An 11832-nucleotide genomic window follows, 5' to 3' on the forward strand; every position below is an offset into this window, starting at 1 on the left:
TTTTTATAAAGACCTGAAACGGAAATCCATGAAAAGGAAAAAGAGCATTAGTAAATACATAAAACCCAACTGAAGAGAAATATAGACACCATTAACAAAATCTAACCTGAAAGTTCTATATCCCCACAAATAATAATAATAATCTTATTATTATGTTCCGTAAATTACTATTGATTCGTAATATTAAACTATTAGGATATGAATTTATTATATATATATATATATATCAAGTACCTATATTCTCTTCACTTGTAGACTATTTTAGTCTGGTAATGTAATATTAATGAGATTTGAATTTAAATTTTTAAGATTTTAAATTTTAATATTATGTTAAATTACCATTTATTCTAAAAATTTAAATTTTTAAATGTAAATTTATTATATATATATCAAGGTATGTACATCTACAAGAATAATAAAAAATTCAAAAAGTTTTTTTTTTTTCTGGTAAATACAAAAGGTTGGAGGGGTAGAGGTTTGAGTACTCTTGCAACTCCAAATGATGGATCCATCTACATTAATGAAGTTCTTTTATTATCCAATCAGTTAGCATTAAAAAAAAAAATCAATTCTAAAACAAATTGTACTTCTTGTTATGTTACACTAAAGTTGACTCAATCTAAAAGAAAAAAATAAAATAAAATAAACTCACTTCAATTGTTGAATTGAATAGTATTTTAATCAATCAATTATCCATAGAAAATGAAAGTTATCTTAAAAGCATAATTTGTTGGTACCATACAATTTCATTTTTTATTATTTATTTGATGCATGTATATTGATAAATTTAATAATTTATTTTGCTAGACCTCTAAATCAAAACCATAAATGTGTATATAATATTTGAGTAGAAAAATAATTTAAATATTTATAACTTTTTATGTTATAAAATAAATCATTTCAAATTTTATTATTGAATTGCATTTACAAATCAAAATAATAAAATATTAAAGGTTGAAAGAAAATTATGTATTCTATGTTTTTAATTCAAATATCATGATTTGAAATAAATTTAAGAAATATAAAAGAAAGCTAAAGTCCATTTAATGCTATTATAATACTTTCCAGTTTCAAAACTATATTGATTTAATACAATTTTCACCATTAAATTCATTGTATCTATGTGACATAAAATGGTTAATCCAAATCTTGATTCTTTATTCTTATAAAAATGAAAAATCTAAACATCTAAATCAACTTACACCATCACCCCATCACTTTACTCGTTTAAGGAAAACCTAAAAGAAATTTTAATACTTAATATTATATTTACTAAAGGTCTATATAATTTTTAATGATGTAACAATACCTATATTTCAAATATGAAGAAATGATAGGCAACAAGAAATTTTAAAAAATACACATCTCCTACCATATTTATTATGTTTTATGATGGGACGTATGTATTTCGTTTAAAATACAAAGGGTAAACAAGCTTTGTACAAGCCGCCAATATCGTGGTCAACAACGCAATCTAGAAGTTCACCGTTGATTTTAGGGCTTTGTTCAATTCATCGTTTGCATTTCTTAGACCTCTTAGGGTAAATAGCAGTGATAAAATATAAATATGTTAATTTTTTTTTTAAGAGGCAAAAGGGAAATATGTAAAGAGTATGACAATTGAGTTGTTAAAGTTAAAAATTTTAGTTGCGAAAGTGAGTTTGAAAAAGAAATATCAAGATAGTTGTATGGGTTTGCCTACTTTTAATTGGGAGGAGTAAAGCTAGACATTTTAAGATACTAAAACAAAAGCTTTGGAATAAGTTGAAGGGTTGGAAGAGTAAGTTGTTTTCAAGAGTTGGGAAAGAGATTTTTTAAAGGCTATGTTTCAAACTGTTCCAACAGACACAATGGATTACTTTTGATTACTAAAATTGTAAATAAAAGAATTAAAATTTTTAATGGCTAGATTTTGGTGGCAAAATTCATAAGATGGTCAAGGTATCCATTGGAATAGTTGGATGGTTATGTGTCAACCTAAATCATAGGGAGTATGGGTTTCAAATCTCTGGAAGAGGATTTTAAAGTAGCATTTTTAGCAAAACAATATTGGAAACTTATTGAAAAACCAAATTGGTTGGACTATAAGTCTAAGACCTATGAACTTTGAAGGATGAGAGGCAAGAAAAGGTGAGATCAGAGAACAATATACTAAGATGGATTGTAACAACCAGGGGGAACTAGTGTGATGCTACTAAGGTAAGTGTGAGCATGTGTGAAGCACTAGTAGGTACTAGTAAAAGCTTATTGATGTCTAATCTAACATTGTCCAGGTATGAAATTGTGATGGTTTAAATGTAAAGTAGAAAATTTCTTAAATAATGGAGGCCTTTTCAGAGCTATTGGTTTCAAAGTTTAAAAGAACTTAAGGGTTAAGTATGCTCTAATGAGAGCAATCCTAGAATGAATGGGTAACTTTGGAAAGTTTGAACAAAATCCCATATGATTTGGAATGCGACGAGCAAATGCAGGACAATACCAATGGTGCAAGAATGGCTAGATGTTATGTTAAGGTTTTAAAATCCATGTATTTTTCTAATTGCATTGTATTTGAAGCAGGAATCGGCAGAAGATTTATTCTTTTATGATGAAGTATTTGTCAGGGACATAGTGTGTCGAATAATGGTCATATTTTGAGGGTGCAAAATGGAAAGTCAATTAAAATTTATTGAGATAACTTGCTATAGGGATTGGTTTCTATGTTTGTTTTTATCTCCAATAGTTTTGGATTTGGGAGCTTTAGTTTCTAGTCTTTTATGTGGAACTGGTGCTTGGAACGAAGAACTAATAAGTAAGAGTTTTATTAAGGAAGAAGCTAGAAAAATTCTTTGAATTCTTGTTGACAGGTTTGGAAAGGTGGATAGATTGGCATGGAATTACATAGCTTCAGGACACTATACAGTAAAATCTAGTATTGGCTGGCAAGGAGAACGGGTGAGGTGTTTGATTTTGGGAGTACTAGCAACAGTGCTATTAATGAGCGGTGGAGTAGTATATGAAGATGGCATGTTCCAAAGAAAACCAAGAATTTTCTTTGGAGGGTATCTTCTTTAGTTATTCCTTGCTTTAGTATCCTTTACAAGCGCAGAATCATTGATTCTAGTATATACAAATGGTGTGAGCGGGAAGAGGAAACAATTCTTCATTTGTTATAGTCATATGCTCTAATAATTGAGTTTTAACTCACTTATTTAATCTTCTATAGCTTGATTATTTGTGAAAAATTCAAACATTTATTGTTTATTAGATTTTTTTTTTTTTTTGTATTCTTGTGTAAGTAAGCTCTAACATAAAATTAAGGCTAATTTACATAGTTTTTAGAGTTTTGGAGATTATCTTGGAGAGAAAGAATGCTCACCACCACCCATTATTCATGATTTTCAAAATGATAACTTTCCAAATCTTATTTGTCAAAATGAAGTGTAGAGAAAATCATGTGCTACTTACGTGACTTCATTTTAATGAAATCATTTGCTAGTCATATGATTAAGTTTAATAAAGATATGTGAGAGCGATATGACTTGCTATAGAGAAAAACATGTGATGTGCATATGACTTTATTTTAAAAAGTTATGAGAGAGACATGTGAGTGTTATGAGCCTCATAATAAAGAATGAATGGCTTGATTATTCTTTTTTTAGTAGGTTTTTAATTTTCTGAAGAGAGGAATCTTAATTAATGGTCTATATATATTCCGTAAATAAATAAGAACAAGGAGGCTATTGGAAGAGAACACACACAAAAGTTAGAATGAGAGGCCCCAATTCTAGGGAGAGAAAGCTTGAGAATTGAAGATTCTTGGAGGGGTTCAAGGGATTGAGCATCAAGATTCATCATTATTAAGTTTTCTCTTTATTCTTTATTCTCTCTAATTTTGTATTTAACAATTCATTTTGGTATTATTGTATAAATTACGCTTTTATTAATGAAATCCTATTTAATTTTAGAAATTTTGTCATCTATGATTATGTTTTAGATTTCATATCTAGGATTTTGATGAAATTTCTACTATGATTGTTGAATGATTGAATGGGTTGATGATTATTTCATTTCTTTTATCAATTGCTTGTATTTCTTTACATGAATTATTTATAATATGCCAAATTAATTTGAAAAAAAAAATTTGATTGCATACGAGATAGATTTATAAATTCCATCTCGGATCCAACGTTTAGTTTGTTTGCCAACTCAATTAAGTCTTAGATTGTGATTACCTAAGCCTAAATGGCCTTCCCAAGCTCGAATAGCACCTAGCTTTTGTTTTCCTAATGACAAATCTACTAAATAACTTTATTCTAACCTACTTAAGGACAATTGGAAAAAAAATAATACGAACAACAATGATTAGGAAAAAAAAAATCTATAAGAAGATCCTAAACTTTAATTTCTTCTGTACCTTCCCTATATTGATTTGGGTTATGAGTTATTTAATTTCTAAATCAAATGCTAACCAAGGGTCACTAATACTCTCTAATTGCCTCTGCCAATGTCAATTAGAAATGATGAGCCATAAATTAATTGGAATCTCTTCTTAATTAATTCAATTTACCCATATATTATAAAAAAGCCTTTTAGAATCTTTTGTATTTAGTTGCTTAAATAAAATTGACTCATGATTATTATGGTACTTAACATTTAAAAAAGTCTACAATTTCCATAGGAATGATACTTAGTCATCACTTCATTAGTTTATATGAATGGTCCTCTTGTGGTTTATGATAAAGTTGTTATCATGCTCAAATGCTAAAATGTTGGAAGAAAACAGAATTTTATGTGGGGTGGAAAGGTGAATCGGTTTCTTATATTACTGATTTCTGTAATAGAGCTATTTCTCTTCCATCAGCTTTACATAGAGAACAGTCTATATTTTCAGCCTTGGAGCTTCTTGAATCATAAGAATGCGTTAGTACATGGAGGTGTTGATCATTCAAATGATCGATTGATGCAAATGGCAGCAGATTTTCTTCTGGGCTTTTCAAGAAGCAAACGCAAGATCCAGTTTGGTTGTTGGAGTTCCGATGGTCTGTTCGAAAGCTTGGGTTTTATAGAGTCAATATTGATGCTTCAGAAGTTGTGGCTCAGGACTTGGTAGGATTAAGGGTGGTGGTATGAGATCCTGGTAGACTTTTGATGGGGGGTTATGGTGGTTCCGGTTCAGGTTAGGTGCAATATGTTGGAATATCAACGTATAAAAATATAAATATATGCAAATATATGTAAATATTTGTGGATAAATATACGTAGACAAAATATGAGGAAAATAAATTAAATAAATTAGAAACTATATGCTTTTGATCCAAAAAGCTCTTTATGAATCTGTCTGAGGCCTGTGTGGTATTACAGTTTTCTTAAGACAATTTCTGTCCCACCGATATAGATGTTTTTCTGATGATCGTCTTCCAAGATACAACGGAATCTAAGACTTGGTCATGGTATCACCAATGCCTTCTACAATGAACCTTCAGTATACCTTCACTTTACCACTCACGATGTAAGCTAATGTACACTCACTAATTTTTCCTTCCATTATTTTTCAAAACCCTTTCTCTCTGTATGAACTATGAATTGTAAAGAACGTGTGCTCTTTGAAATCTCAATACACAAATATGTGCCGAAGAAACTCTCAAAAAGCAAAACTAAAAGGGAAAAAATCAAAGCCCACCAATCAAGACTCATTAAACCCATACAGACCCATTAAGGAAAATCATTTACACTCATTAACCCATTAAGGAAAACTGTTACAATCCCCCACATAAATGATTTGACTGCTAGGGATAATGCATGACTCTTGTGGTAAAGTTCTACGACCAGAACCTACGTAGAATAGGTAGATGTTACTTTTTGAACATTCCATTGTGAAACTATATCTACTTTACTGACTAATGGTAGATGCGACACTTGTGAAACATTTTGTCGTTTGTATAAATGACAACATAGTTCACATATGATTCCTTCCTGGTACACTTTAGTTTTCACTGTTGTGTTTATTTTGGTCTTAAACACCTTTGTAGTTCTGCTAGAGTTTTTAAAGAATTTTGTCCTTAACAATTCTCTTTTGAAACGGCCACATTTCTCTTTCACATAAATAATTTATATTTCCAATATAATCAGCATGACTATGCATAAATTACAAACTACGCATATATAGGAATCTTTAAAAGCATATTTTATACTTAACCTTCATTTATCACTGTTACATCATAGGAATGGACAGAAGATTAACCCCCACAGTGATCCATACTAGTATTTATAATTGCGTTGTCCCATCGAACCTAGATCATGGGATCTTCAGTCAACTGGGTTGGGTTTCCATTGTATCAACTTTACTCATAGGCTTTAATCCCATTCCCCTCGATAACTTCTCAACCAATTCTCTATTTAACCGTTTGGTTAGCGGATCCGCAATGTTATGTTTCAATTTTACATAGTCTATCGAGATAACTCCAGTTAAGATTAACTGTCTAATGGAATTGTGTCTACGACGAATGTGTCTAGACTTTCCATTATACATAATATTCTATATCCTGCCAATTACAGATTGACTATCATAATGTATACTTATTGTTGGCATAGATTTAGACCACCTTGGAACGACCTCTCAAAATTGATGTAGCCATTTAGCCTATTCACCACATTTATCTAATACAATAAACTCAGATTCCATCATGGATCAAGCTATAACAGTTTATTTTGAGGACTTCCACAATACTATTGTACCAGCTAATGTGAACACATAGCCACTAGCGGACTTTGGATCCTTTATATGTGATATCGAATTTGTATCATTGTATCCTTCTAATACTGCAGGATATATCGTATAGTACAGTTTGTATTCACGAGTATATTGTAAGTACCTTAGTACTCTAACAATTCCTTTCCAATGTTCTTCATTGGGATTACTCGTATATTTACTCAGTCTACTTATAGTGTAGGCTATGTCTGGTCTTGTACAACTCATCAAGTGCATCATTCTTCCAATCACCTTTACATATTCCACTTGAAATACACTCTCCCATTTATTCTTAGATAAGTGTAAACTCATATTTATGAGTTTTCTGGCTACACCAGTATCATCATTACTAAACTTAACCAGTATTTTATCCACATAATATGTTTGACTAAGAATGATTGCATTCAAAGTTCTAGTGATTTTCATTCCTAAAATCATATTTGCAAGCCCCATATCTTTCATGTCAAATCTGGATTTTCACATGGCTTTTGTAGTTTAAACCATATTGTTGTCACTAGCTACAATGAGTATGTCATTTACATACAAACAAAAAATGACGTATCCATTCTTTGTATCTTTTATATAGACATCTTCACCACACTCATTTATTTTAATCCCATCACTTAGCATAGTATTATCAAATTTTTGATGCTACTACTTTGGAGCTTATTTTAGTCCATACTAGGACTCCACTAATCTACAGACTTTCTTTTCTTGTCTTGGAGTAGAGAAACCCTCAGGTTACTCCATATAGATCTCTTCATCAAGATCGCCATTAAGAAATGCTGTTTTAACATCCATTTGATGTACTTCAAAATTCTGCAATGCAGTGATCGCCAGTACCATCCTTATGGAATTTATTCTCGTAACTGGAGAATATGTATCAAAATAATAAAGGCCTTCTTGTTGTTTGTATCCTTTAATTACAAGTATTGTCTTGTATTTATCTATTGTTCCATTTGCTTTTATTCTCCTCTAAAATATCCATTTATAACCTAATGGTTTACAATTTGGAGGAAAATCTACTAACTCCCAATTGTGATTCTACAAGATGAATTCGATTACACTTCTTATGGCTTCTTCCAATAAATTTCCTTCAAGAGAGCTTATAGCTTCTTGAAAGCTTTGAAATTCACTCTCTAGCATATAAGTAAGAAAATTCAGAGCGAAGGATTTTTCTGTTGTTACTCTCTTGCTTCCTTTCAAATCAACTTTAGTCTCCTCTTCAATCTCCTATTTTTTTTATCACTATCACGATTATCATCATTGATAGCATCGTAAGTTCGTTTAGACAAACTTGGTCCTTCTTCACATTTATATGATATGTTCGAAAAATGACTCATTTTTCAATTCCATTATCGTGTTCTTATGTATATCAGGAATTTAAGACCTATACATAAGAAACTGACATGCACTACTATTTTGTGTATATCAAATGAAGATGCAATCAACTATTTTGGTATCTATTTTTACCTTCTTAGGTGTAGGTACCACTACTTTGGCCAGACACCCCCACACTCGTAATTTATAGAAAGGTTGTCTTCCTTTCCAAAGTTTATAGAGTGTTTTCATCTGATCCTTCCGGGGCACCTTATTTAAAAGGTTGTTTATCGATAAAATAGCTTCTGAGGTAATCCAAAATTTATAGGCATTGCAATCATCATATCTTTCAATGTACGATTTTTTTGTTTAGCCACACTATTTGATTGTGATGAATATAGTAGAGCCACTTCATGTCTAACACCACGTTGAGCACAATATTCACCAAATGGAGTTACAGACTCTCCACCGTGATCACTTTTTGTTACTTTAATCTTTTTGTTGAGTTGATTCGTAGCTTCCGTTTTATATATTAAACTTCTTTATTACCTCATCCTTGCTCTTAAGCAAGTATACATAACAATATTTTGTATTATCATCAATAAAGGTGATAGAATACTTATTACCACCTTTAGTCGGTACGAATTTCAATCACATACATCACTATGTGTTAAATCCAAAGGTTAAGTATTTCTTTCAATCATTTGATATGACAACCTAATTGATTTTGCCTCTACACAAGTTTCACATTTATATTTGGAATCAATTTCAAATGTGGGAATATGATTTAAGTTAATTAACCTATATAGATAATTAAAATTAACATGAGCTAGTCTACCATGCCACAAAATGGAAGACTTAAGCAAGTAAATAGAAGAACTGCCAGCTTTATTAATATCTTTTGGCTTTATAGACATTATATTCAGTTTAAAAAATCATTGACTACATAGCCATTTCCCACAAACATTCCATACTTGGACAAAATAACCTTATCTGACTCAAACATTAAGTGAAAACTATGTTTGATTAGTAGCGATCCAGACACGAGATTCTTATAAATATCTAGAACATATAACACATTATTCAGAGTCAGCTCATTTCTAAAGGTCATCTTCAGGACTATCTTGCCCTCTCCTTGGATCTTTCATGTAATAGAATTTTCCATGAGCAATTTCTCCCCATTTTTACTTGGTTCAAAGGAATTGAACAAGTTCTTGTTAGAATGTACATGGTGGGTCACACCAGTATCAATCCACCTTTCTCTACGAGTTGATCCTGTCAAGTTCACTTCAAAGACCATAACACTAAAGTCAATGTCATCAACATCTCGAATGATGTGCTCCATCATCTGTGCCTCTTTGTTCTTCTTTCTTTTCGACAACCTACAATCTACAGCTCCGTGACCTATCTTGTCACAGTTAAAACACTTGTCTTGAAACATGACCTTCTTGGAGATGCCTCCTTTAGGTACTAATTTATATTCTTTTCCATTTTCTTCTTATTCTTAGAACTTTGACCATACTCCACAATATTAGCCTTCACCTCGACCTTCAAAACTTTTTTATCAGATCTCCTATTGTCATCTTTGATATGAAGCCTACCAACAAGACCTTTCATATCCATTTCCTTTCTCTTATGTTTTAGATAATTTTTTAAGTCTTTCCAATCAAGAAATAACTTCTCAATCATAGCTGCTACTTGGAAGGCTTTATCAATTATCATCCCTTCAGTAAAAAGTTCTTGAATGAGTATATACAACTCATGTACTTGACTCATTAATGGCTTTGAATCTACCATCACGTAGTCCAAGAATCAGCCTACAACAAACTTTCTAGAACCCGCATTCTCAGTTTTGTATTTGTGATCTAAAGTTTCCACAACTCCTTTGTTATCTTCATGCCACAGTACACTCCGTACAAAGCATTAAATAGACTATTCAGGACATAATTCCAACATAAATAATCGAAATGCTTCCACACATCCACCACCATGAGTGTTTTTCTGTCACTCTCTTCATTACTTGGTGGTGCATCTTCAGTTAAGAACTTTACACGGTTTAGCATAGTCAAGTAGAACAACATCTTCTGTTGTCACCTCTTAAAATGTGCTCCATTGAACTTCTCTGGTCTCTCTGCATGATTTGCAGGAGGAGGCACTTGAATCACATAAATCTGCTTAGGCACTTGTGCAACAGGCACAACCGCATTATCTCCACTTGCCATTTCTGTATAATCACAAAAAAAAACAAAAAACCAATTAGTTGTTGTTTTAAAAACCTAACAATCTAATTAAAACCAATTTCGAATAGGAAAATAGAACAATGTAACTTTTTTAGAATTTTTGTATACTCTACAAAATTACTTATATACCCATAAAATTACTGTATACAACCACAAAATTACTATATACACCATACCATAAAATTATTGTATACACTTGCAAAATTATTTTATACCCACAAGGTTGACCTCATCAATTACACCATGATGACATCATCGTTGATGTGTCACTATGCTTACGTGCATGGTGCTAATGTGGTAGTAGGTGTTGATGTGGCATTTGTCCATGTGGCACTCCCATGTTGACGTGTCGCCGCCGTGTTGCTGACGTAACATAACCACTCGGCCACATGGCCCCAACAAGGTCCGATATGTAGCGCCCTCTCTGCCTGACACGTGTTGTGTGCTAGAGATCGACACATTTCTTATTCCTAGGTCACCATGTGTCCTTGCCAGAGGCACCACATGTCGCATGTCAAAGGCCGACACGTGTCACCTAAATAGGTCGACATGTGTCACCTCCCAGAGGCCGACTTGTTGTGTCTCCTTTGTGAGACATATGGCATTACTTCTAGACGACATGTGGCTTTGCCACTGTGAACTACGTTGCTTTGCCATTGTGCGCCATTTGTTGCCTCCTGGCTACGTCGCATGGAACCACTTAGACCACACTACATGATAGCTCAAAATCAACTGGGTCTGAATTCCCTTGGGCCAAGCTTCTATTGGGCCATGGGTTTTGGTTAGAACACTTGTTCTAACAATGGGCTAGGATTTGAAACTGGACCAAATCCAATAAAAAATAAGTTCAAGCCCACCAACCCAGAATCCAGCTCGTTTCTCCGTTTTAACCTGTCTTCAACCTCTAGTCGAGTCAATTTTGACCCTTTTTTAGTAAATGGATCAGCTGACCTAGTTCAATTTTTTACTATTCTAGTGATAGAAATTCACCAGAAAATTGCCAAAAAAAAATCATAAACTCATGGGCAATTAATTTTATGAAAATAATTTTGATAAAAAAAGAATAAACATATGCCCAATCAAATTAAAAGCCATGGGTAAGAAATTTTTTTTTTTCTTTTCTCAAAACCGAATAGATCAAATAAATATATTAATATATCCACAAAACCACATATATCAACATATATAAAGAAAGGAGTTTGTATTAAGCTTGTTGGAATATCAACGTATAAAAATATAAATATATGCAAATATATGTAAATATTTGTGGGTAAATGTACATAGACAAAATATAAGGAAAATAAATAAAATAAATTAGAACATGTATGCTTTAGATTTGAAGAGCTCTTTATGAATTTGTCTGAGATTCGTGTGGTTCTTCAGTTTTTTTAAGATGATTTTTGTCCCATCGATGTAGATGTTTTTCTAATTATCATCTTTCAAGATACAATGGACTCTAAGGCTTGGTCACAGCATCATCAATATCTTCTTCAACGAACCTTTAATATACCTTCACTTTATCACTCACGATGCAAGCCAACA

Source organism: Ziziphus jujuba, chromosome 1 (genome assembly GCF_031755915.1).
Source record: "Ziziphus jujuba cultivar Dongzao chromosome 1, ASM3175591v1".
NCBI classification, from domain to species: domain Eukaryota; kingdom Viridiplantae; phylum Streptophyta; class Magnoliopsida; order Rosales; family Rhamnaceae; genus Ziziphus; species Ziziphus jujuba.